Source organism: Syngnathus floridae, chromosome 18 (genome assembly GCF_059516105.1).
Source record: "Syngnathus floridae isolate MCC-2025c chromosome 18, RoL_Sflo_1.0, whole genome shotgun sequence".
In the NCBI taxonomy this organism is placed as follows: domain Eukaryota; kingdom Metazoa; phylum Chordata; class Actinopteri; order Syngnathiformes; family Syngnathidae; genus Syngnathus; species Syngnathus floridae.
In genome coordinates this window covers 5,685,759-5,695,522 of record NC_142430.1, presented here as the reverse complement: position 1 = coordinate 5,695,522, position 9,764 = coordinate 5,685,759, and the positions used below count along the sequence as shown (strand labels likewise).

Below are 9,764 nucleotides of genomic sequence, written 5' to 3'. Positions count from 1 at the left end.
TACATATACAGAGAGAGAGAGAGAGAGAGAGAGAGAGAGAGAGAGAGAGAGAGAGAGAGAGAGAGAGAGAGAGAGAGAGAGAGAGAGAGAGAGAGAGAGAGAGAGAGAGAGAGAGAGAGAGAGAGAGAGAGAGAGAGAGAGAGATTTCTATTCATTTTTAATTACACTAGTCAATAACGCTAGGGTAGGGGGTGGGGCTTGTAGTCCCTGCCAGGGGCGGGGCCGGTGGGCGTGGACTGGTGGGTGGCCCCGCCCACTTGGAGGGCGGGGCCACCTCATGTTTTTATACATAAATACTTGCATATGCAATCTTATTTGCATATGCGTACTCTTATAGTAGGCGAGGTTCCAGTTGCAAAAGCACCGCCAAGAATGTACTGGCGCCTGGGATCGAACCAGGCGCTTTCGGGGTAAGAGGCCGCGTCATAGACCACTCGGCTATGTCGACCTGGCAGCTGCCGATCGTTTGCACTCTTTTCTACCTACCCAGCGCGCGCGGAACGAAATACTGATCGGATAAGAATGACTCGAAGAAAAAGCGGGGTGACTGCCGAGCTCGCCACGCTGGGCGAGTGGCTCGATCGCTGCGCTAGAACACCTGAGACCCAGGGTTCGACTTCCCGCCGCCGCGATATGTTCTGCCGTGTGATAACCATGAATGCACTAACCATGAATGCACTGCCCTAACCAAACGCTGCACTGACCGACAATTGCACTAACCATGCATGTACCAACGCTAATCACATCTCTCTCCCCCAACGATATTAACCACATTTCATTAGACGCTTCTCTCAACAGAAAAAGACAATTAACTTTTTAGAAATTTAGCAAGTTTTTGGGTTTTTTTTTTAAATCTTTTTTGTGACCTACTAGTTTAGGCTGTTCTAAAACACCAACTCGTATGCTTGATGCATATTAAATGAGGTGAAAACAATCCCGTCATTTACTTCATATAGTGTACGTACCGGCCACAAAACGTTACAGTGCTGAGGACATGTAGGGCCATAGGTGTATATATATATATATATATATTTTTAATTTATTTAAATCACTAATGGCCGCGCAGTTTGGTGCGCGACAGGGCGGTAGGTCAAATCGCAGACTCAGGTTCGGGTACGGACGGCCATGCTCAATCGGAAGCACTTTACCAAGTTGTGGATTAAAAGACCAGCTGCATGAACGTCATATTTTTAGCATGTGGTCTGTAAACGATGCAATTTGTTTTGTACGATTTACACACATGCACATTGGAGAGACAGCGGCAGTATTTATGTGGTATGTTAGATTGCTTTGGGTAAAACAAACTACGAATGATGGGTCGCATTAACCCAGCCGCCCAAATAGGGCACCTATTATTTTTAACCATGTTTAAAGTTAAAAACGAAGTGTTTTCGTATACAGTTAAATGGTGCGTCAGACGGGACACTTTGCCGCCACTAGATGGCAGCACTTAAAATTCATCTAACCTGTCTGAAAAGGACAATTTAATAAAGACGCCGGTAATGAGTAGCTCTCTGGCTCACTTGCATATCACCTAAGCAGGTTGCGGTGTGGCTTTCACTCAAATTTGTGCAGGCTTAACGTTGAACTGCATGGTATTATGCGGTACGGGTACCAAGGTTGGCAGTGTTAAGCAACATGCTACGCGTGCTTTGAATTGAAGGTCAACATCCTAGAAGTTGCATGTAATGTTTAAAATTTTACTTTAGCTTCCATCGCCACTGTATAGCAACAGGCCTCCGTAGTCAGACTGCAAATGCAGACATCAACACCTGCAACAAAACATGTAATAAGTTTCAAGAGATGCAGAATCAACTGCATCATGAACAACTGACACAAAGTTGGCTTTATTTACAAAGACCACCCACAGGAACAAGACACACCAAAGTCAACTTCATTCACAAAATCACCCACATTATTCAACTGTAAAAAAAAAGGTTCAGACTTGAAAATACTTTTCTCGTACAAAAAGAAATGCACCTACATTGAGCAAGACTTATAGAGAATGTTATTAGAGTATTAGAGTTTGCATGTTGTCATTTAACTCAAAATATGCACAATAGTCTTTACATGCCAATGTTGAAAATGGACCACTTCCATTCAGTCCACAATTTAATACAGGTACAGAGAGACACACAGTTATAGTACAAACTTCACTCCATGTATTTAAAAAAAAAAAAAACACAAACATTGCACAATGACAGCACTGAGAAGAAAGAGGCATCATGCAAGACAGTGTGCACACCCAGTGAAAAAGTGGAGGGAGGGAAGGAAAGCAAGTGCGGAAGGGAAAACCAAAGTCATACGCTGCCTAAATGCTGGCTGCTTCGCCCTCGCCGCAGCTGCACCCGCCTCATGTAGTTGGCGGCTCGTCACGGGCAAAGGTCTGCTGAAGGTTCGTTGGACTCTTCCTCTGCGTCGCACAACTGCAAAAAGAGAGACAGCACTCAGTTGCATGCGGTTCACTTCTGTCGACGTACTCAGTGACCGGCAGATGGTACTCTTCATTTGACAAACTGCTCCCATCCCTCCAACGCCACACGACCGAGCCCTGCGACAGACAAATAAGGAAATGCGATTTAAAAAAACAAAAAACGTATGTGCACTCTCCTTATACATTTGATTGCCATGTCACCTCTGGCCAGTCTTGGCCAGTCATGCATCAGGCTCCTCTTCATCACATGGCGACTGCTTTTCTTGGGGTGATTTCATCTTTTGCGCCAGCCCCATTCGCCAATCCCGGGTCTTGTGGCCTCCGTCCGCCGGCTCTTCGTTTTGTGCAGCTTCTCTTTCACCTTGCAAGACAGAAGCACAAAAGTCTCGCCGTGCGGTCGCTTGCGCGCTTGCGTCGCTGTGCGTTTGCACTCAATCAGGGCTGCACCAACATATTGGAAAATCAGTGCTATAGCATTATTGGGCCAGACCATGGCATCATGCAGAAACTTGGGATGGAAATGAACTATTTGATCTGAATGAGATCAGTTAGATGTCAACTTTAACTTGCATCAATCTTCTAAAATAATTACAAGTACTAAGGCAAGAAAACAGAGTTTCAAATCTTTTGTTTCTTAAAATACATGTCTAACAGACCACCATTTGGCAGTGTTCCAATACACGTGCAACCCTACACACGCCACCATTGGTGTCCAAACGGCGGCCGAGGGGCTATTCGTCACAGGCCATTATACACGGGCCACTAGGGGAGCGCCAAAATACGACTGATCAACGGCATCATCGAATATTTAGACATGCAGTTTACAAGTCAAATCTGTTCAAAATTCACTCATACATACAGTAGTTTATCCTCATTTTTGCTGTGTCAAGGCCAGGTTTATCAAGACACCACATGAATGACCTTCAAAATGAAAACCGTTTTGTAGCAGTAGCACAAAGTATATAGAGCAAAATGTCGTGATTGATTAGTGTTTAATGAATTTGTGTTAAACAATTGGGAATTTGTTTCAATATGCGGCCCTCAGACAGATGTTTGGACACCACTGGTGTGAATTAAAAAGAGAAAAAAAAATCAATTTCATGCATTGAAGCTGCGCAGGTCGACACCTCCAGGGAAGCGGGTCTCCCTCAGAACCCGGCTGGCTGCAGGATACTTCAGAGTGATGCCACAGCGGTCTGTCCACTTCTGATCAGATCGTGTCGCGTCCCGGTTGCCATCTGCAGAAACACAAACGATCGCAGAAACTCAAAGAGCACCCCAAGTTGGAGGTCACTTGCTTACTTGTTCACAGCGGCTAGCAACTCCCTTGTTACCGTCGCCGGGTCGGGCCGTGCGTCCCCCCCCTTTTGCGTCCAGCCTGCTAAAGGTAGACCACACAATGAGTTGTGCGCTGCTCGCGTCATGTCTTGAGCACCCTCGACTGCTGCTTCCACGTGGACCGTCTCGCTCCAACGCCGCTCTACACCTGGGGGAGAACAAAGAACGCAAGTACGACAGTGGTAGGTCAGGAAAAAGCTGTTTGTGTTTCCGGCACCCCGTGAACCGGCTCGCTCCAACATCGCCCTACACCGAGGAGAGAACAAAGAACGCAAGTATGACAGTGGTAGGTTAGAAAAAGACAAAATGTTACAATAGTCAACAAGTCATATCGCAAAATTGGACATTCAACTCCACGTCAAAGTTCTGTGTTTCCGGCACCTCGTGAACCGGCTCGCTCCAACGTCGCCCTACATCGAGGGGAGAACAAAGAACGCAAGTACGACAGTGATAGGTCAGAAAAAGACAAATTGTTACAATAGTCAACAGGTCATATCGCAAAATTGGACATTCAGCTCCACGTCAAAGTTTGTTTGTGTCCATCGACGTGACGACGTCCTCCCCCAAATGCGCCATCAATGGCAATCCTCGCACAAGACAACGCTGCTCTGGATCCAGACAAGCCACAACCTCAATGCACCTCTTAATCAAGTCCAACCATCAGACCCCCAAACACTGTCCACTCCTGCAACCTTTGTCGTGCAACCATAACCAAAGCGCATCCCAGAGCTCCACACTGCCCCTCCTGGTCACATGATCCCCACAACTTTTGCGTGCTGCGCCCATAACCAAAGCGAGTCCCAGAGCTCCACATTGCCCCCTCCTGGTCACATGATCCCCACACGTCAACTTTTGCGCGCTGCGTGATTCTTGACTGGATGTGGAATTGGTCCTTTCCTCATACCATTCGGCTCCTCTTCCAGCCTGCAAATCACGCATCACCATTAATTATGTGTTGGTAACTTTAATTGCCATGAGAATGTGACAACCACAAATGAACTCACCTCATTTTGAAGTGCATTATCTCTATCCTCACTGAAACCTCCTCGAGATCTTGCTGCTCACTTTTTATATATGAAAGCTGCAGTAGTCAATTTTTGGCTATATATGAATTTTAAAAAAAAGGACAATGTCAACAGATATGTACACATTGATGTAAAACAGACACGAATTAAACTGGCAGTTTCGGGGGCGAGCGTTGCATGTAGCTGCAGCATCGTATTTACAACACGAACAACGCCATTATGGCCAAATAATTTCTTCAAAATTGTGCTCAAGACGGGACATTTTCTTATCTCCAATGTAGTTGCAGCATCGTAGTTGCTGCACGGACTGCGCCATTATGGCAGGGTAAAGCCAATCAACATCTAACAAACAGCTTCATAATTATTCATCGATGAGCGACGCAAGTGCACAAGACGGGACATTTTCTTATCCAAACGCAACCTACCTCGAGTCCAAACACGATCCAAGTCTGCAGTCCAAAATCGGCGGAGTGGAGCTCAGCTGTCCAAAAAAGGCGCGTATGGGTGGAAACCGGAAGTAAAAAATGTTTGCAAACGTTTTTTAGGTATGCGTTTTTCATGTATCAACCTTCAGTAGCCCAAAACTTAAAGTGGACGAGTATTTGGGGCCGAAAGTTTGGTTTGGATACGAATTCGCAACAATCTGTTTGGCAAAAAGCATATTTAAAAGTTTGCATGAAAACGTCGAATAAAACACCAGTTAATATTCAACAGAACCAAGAAACTCGGACAATTTGTCAAACAAACATTTGCATTCAACCCCCAGTAAAAACCACCGCGTGGCAAAAAAAAAAAAAAAAAAAGAGCTGGCCAAAACGATAAAAAACATTCAAAATAATGGCACAAAAACCAAAGAGCCCACCGTGCTACCTGCAGTAAATCAAAGTGAACTGTCCACAAGTGTGAAAATCCTGCAACAAGCAAAAAGGCATCGTGAGAAATGGCAGCAAACGACAAACATTTGCTCGTGTGCAGACCTACCAGCCAAGTGGCCACGCGGGAGGACGCCATTGTGTTTCACCCGTATTTAACAACTACTTTCGCGCACACCTGTCTTCAATTTACCTAAAGGCCTGACGTCACGTCCGCCAATCCATGGCAACCTTCTTCTCCTGCTTGTCCAACGGCGCTTTGCACACTAGCGCCACTAGGTGACCACTCATGATGACTGCTTCGGGTTTGACCCTGGAAATGACAGCGAATTTGCAAATCAATCCGTATTTCTGTTTTACTGTTACTATTTTAAAACAAAAATCATAGAAGCAATCGTTTTCTATTTTATCTGATAACCAAAAGAAACACGGTCTCTTATTCGTGTCAATTTTATTTGCATTTCTTAAAGACAGTAAACAAGCTCAAGACAATGTAAACGTTCTTTTAAAACGGGTTACGCGAGTGGATTTTTTCAAACCTCCAGGTGGCGCTTTACAGCCCCCTTCAGCGGCTAATGACATAGGGACATGGTGATACCGAACTCTCCGGAGAAAAGTCACTACTTGAAATAAAATATAAGGTGTCTTCACAAAAAATGTAGAGTCACTTCTATAGGTCATATGTAGTTACTTAGGTGGAAATGTCTTAATCTGTGTTCATATACCTGCAAAAAAGCTTCTTTCAAAGACGCAGAAGCATTTTTGCACTGATTTTTATATTCGTTTGTGTGTGCGTGTGGGCGTGCGAACGCTGTGATGCCGCATTAATTGCACGCCGAGTCCTTTCTTAATAACGGCGCGACACGGCAACTCAATCACGCGGCCTCGGCTGCATTCGGGTTTTGTAATTTGGCTTTTAAATGAAATAAACGAGCTATCTGGGAGATCTCCGGGATTACAGTTATCATTATCACCCCCCTCCCCCCCCCCTCCCCTTGAACGACAAATGCCACCCTCTGATTGGTTGATGACTTGCTCGTGAGTGGCACTCGTCCTATGTGGTTGTCTGGCGTGAGCGGAATGCAGAGGATAATGAGGCGCAATTACAAAGTGTGCATCGCCCACTGTTTTCGTGACCACCCCTTCACCAAGTCATTCATGCGCTCACATATTACTGGCATATTAAAGGGAGATGAAATTAAAAAAAAAAAAGATTACGAGGATTTGAATAATTATTCAATCAAGGCAACTGGAGAACGCCCCTAATGCTTCTCTTGCATTGCGCACAACACGAGCCTACTACAGTTGCAGATTCAAAACAGGCACAACAAAAGCGTTTGGAATGATGGGATGAAGATGTCAAACTCACGTAAAAGAGGTCATATCCTGTTTTTGGATGAACGACAACAGAGATTATTTATAAATAAAAATAAAGTGACGTCACTTTTTCAAACGAGAGGTTTTTTTTTTTTTTTGACCCACCGCTATCTTGCACAGCTCCTATGCATAAGTATGTACAAAGAAGGTGTCAATTAGACTGACTAATTAATGGACAAATGGAAGTCCATCCTTTATGTCCATCCTCAAAGGGAAGCTGAAGAGCTTTCTGAGTGCAACACATCTAAGAGAATGATTCCTTTGCGGCCTTCTCCTCTTCCCTTTGTGGCTTTCACCCTATCCTTCTCCCATTGTCTTCGACCTCTGCAAAATAATCTCACTTAGTCTTTTTCCCTCTTCACGCTCGAGCCTTCTCCTTTGCCCCAGCGGAGCTCTCGATGGCTCTCTCCCATCCATCGATGTTTGCCGCTCCATCAAGGCCCCTGTGATGCTTTTCTTCCTTTTAGCTTTTCCCTTTGTCTCCCACCTTTTGTGTTTCCTCCACAGGTAACGCACTCTCCCGGTGATACACAACATGTTGTACATATACCACGGACTCAACGGCACTGATGGACGTCAACGCTAAAGTGTGCACAAATCAGATTATATTAGCTTGGAAATCTTCTCGAGACCACTGGGAAATATGCAAAGTAGAACATGCTACAAGGGGATTCGTTATTTCCTCTGTCAAGCATAAAATTTGGCAGCTTAAAATTTGATAAGCGTTTGTCGGGTCGTTTATTTAGTTAACAAGCCAAGGAGGACCCGTTGAGTTTTAGCCCATCTCTCATCGTTACAGTCCGCTTGCATCGGGCCAAGTGAGGTAGTGACCCGTGAGATCAGAACTACTTGTGAGACGTAGCACCCCCTACAGGCCTGGAGTGGAACAAAGTATGGCCCAGGGGCACAAGCGGGGACGTGGAGAATTACATGCAGATATTTTTTTTACAACTAAGATATTACTGCAGTTTAACGAGTCCCTGACAGTAGTTGATAGAAAGTGTTTTTTTTACCTTAATTCAAATCCAGCTTGGCATGGTTGGAGTTCACATAGCTGCGTTGTCGCCATTCTGCGTGCCTTCGCTAGGTTATTGGACTCCATCAATAAAGCAGTTTATATCGCATGTATTTTGAAGCTCCGCTCTGTTTGGGATCTTGGAATGGTCCGAGCTTTTCCTTCCCCGACGGCGCCGCTTCTTTATTTGCACGTCTCTCTTGAGAGACATTAAGGTTCCCTCTCATCACTTTTCAGGGTGGAAAAAACTTAGAGGTCATCGCAGTCACTCATCAGCGAGACAACCTGGCAGTAAGGTTGCAAAACAGCTTTACTTCTGTGAAATCGCAATATTCAATATCAAAAGATCCTCGGAGTCCGATGTCATAAATACCACCTAACCTCAAACACTAATCACCAGACGAAGCCATTAAGACAGCCTCGAGTCTTGACGTTCAGTCCTAAGCTACTGTGAAAACATAAAACACAAATTTGATTGAACTCGTCGACTACCACTGCTAAGGTAAGTTGAGGTCGCGCCATATCGCGACCCAGCCAGTCAGCAGTTGCCGACTTCATAACAAACATGGACGAGTGAGTATCTGAGCAGAGGGGGATATTTAGGGAGCGATAGAAAAGAAGATGAATGATGGTGAGAAAGATGGATGAGCGGAAGATGTGTAAAAAGAGAAGGCCGGTGAAGAAGAGAAGGGAAGAGAGCGTCTCCTGCGTCTCAGAGTTTCTTTGCATGTGGGCGCATGATACCGGGTATTTATTTTTATTTATTTTTTTATTTCTATGCCGTTTGATGGACATCTTAACGCCAGGCTTGTAAAAATGTTTCACATGCCGAGGGACATGCAGAAGGGGAGGGGGAGGAGGCGGTCACTGACGCACACATACACGTAAACTTACACACAATAAACGGGAGGTGTGGAGTTGCACCGTTATTTATTAGAGGTCATGTGATGCGGGTCATCAGTCACCGGGTGGAAGGGCATCAACGCAGGCTAAAAGCAGAGGATGTTGTTTTAACATTTTACCCCGATCGGTAAATTCTGCAACATTTTACCGTGGGGGCCACTTAAAAACATTCTGCAACTTTGCAATTTGTTTTTTAGAGGCTTGAGCAACTAAAGTGAGCGAAGGTCTGGTAGCAAACTTGTGCAACATACACCCACTGGATATTCCAGTCGGTGTCATAAAATACAGCAAAAACAGGGCTAAATGAGGATATATTACGTCATTTCAGCAAAAAATAAAAATTTCCCAATTTTGGACTGCAACCCCTCAATAGCCTCTCCGTCATAATAAGAAGCCGCCACTCAAAATGCCTCCAACCAACCTGCAGTTTATTGCGTCCGCCGGATGAACCAACTCGACTGGGATTCGAGTCCCCACCGAGCGACGCCGTTTGCTAAATTGAGGGGAAAGGGTCAGAGAACAAATGTTGAAAGTGAAACTGGTAGGCCTGCAAAGAAAAATTAGAGAAACACATGTATTATCCATAATGAAGCGAGGAAGAAGAGGATGAGGAAGAAAGAGCAGGGTAGGGGTGAGGGAGGGGGGGGGGGGTTCAGACAGAGAGGAGACGTCTTGTCATCGCTAAAAGAGAGCCATGGATAGATGGACAAAGGCGACGTCCTGAGGGACTGTGCACTCATTCGGCATGGCTGCCTATCCGTCACCATGGCAACTGTACCTGTGTATACATTTGTACGCGC

At 45.2% G+C, this 9,764-nt stretch overlaps 1 long non-coding RNA gene across 6 annotated transcripts; it reads right to left on the bottom strand.

The window, feature by feature from the left end:
* Positions 1 to 1,686: 1,686 nt before the first annotated feature.
* LOC148382487 (uncharacterized) lies at positions 1,687 to 5,880 on the bottom strand. 6 transcript variants are annotated; one of them, XR_015854153.1, is made up of 9 exons: positions 5,779 to 5,880; positions 5,223 to 5,708; positions 4,777 to 4,873; positions 3,737 to 4,696; positions 3,562 to 3,672; positions 2,636 to 2,795; positions 2,502 to 2,551; positions 2,307 to 2,426; positions 1,687 to 1,772 (listed from the first exon to the last, which is right to left on the bottom strand). It is a non-coding gene; the product is annotated as an uncharacterized LOC148382487 (long non-coding RNA). The 6 variants fall into 6 exon arrangements; XR_015854156.1 differs by lacking the exon at positions 1,687 to 1,772 and having other exon boundaries at positions 1,829 to 2,426; positions 5,223 to 5,278; positions 5,668 to 5,708; positions 5,779 to 5,843; XR_015854157.1 differs by lacking the exon at positions 1,687 to 1,772 and having other exon boundaries at positions 1,829 to 2,426; positions 5,223 to 5,278; positions 5,660 to 5,708; positions 5,779 to 5,833.
* Positions 5,881 to 9,764: the final 3,884 nt, after the last annotated feature.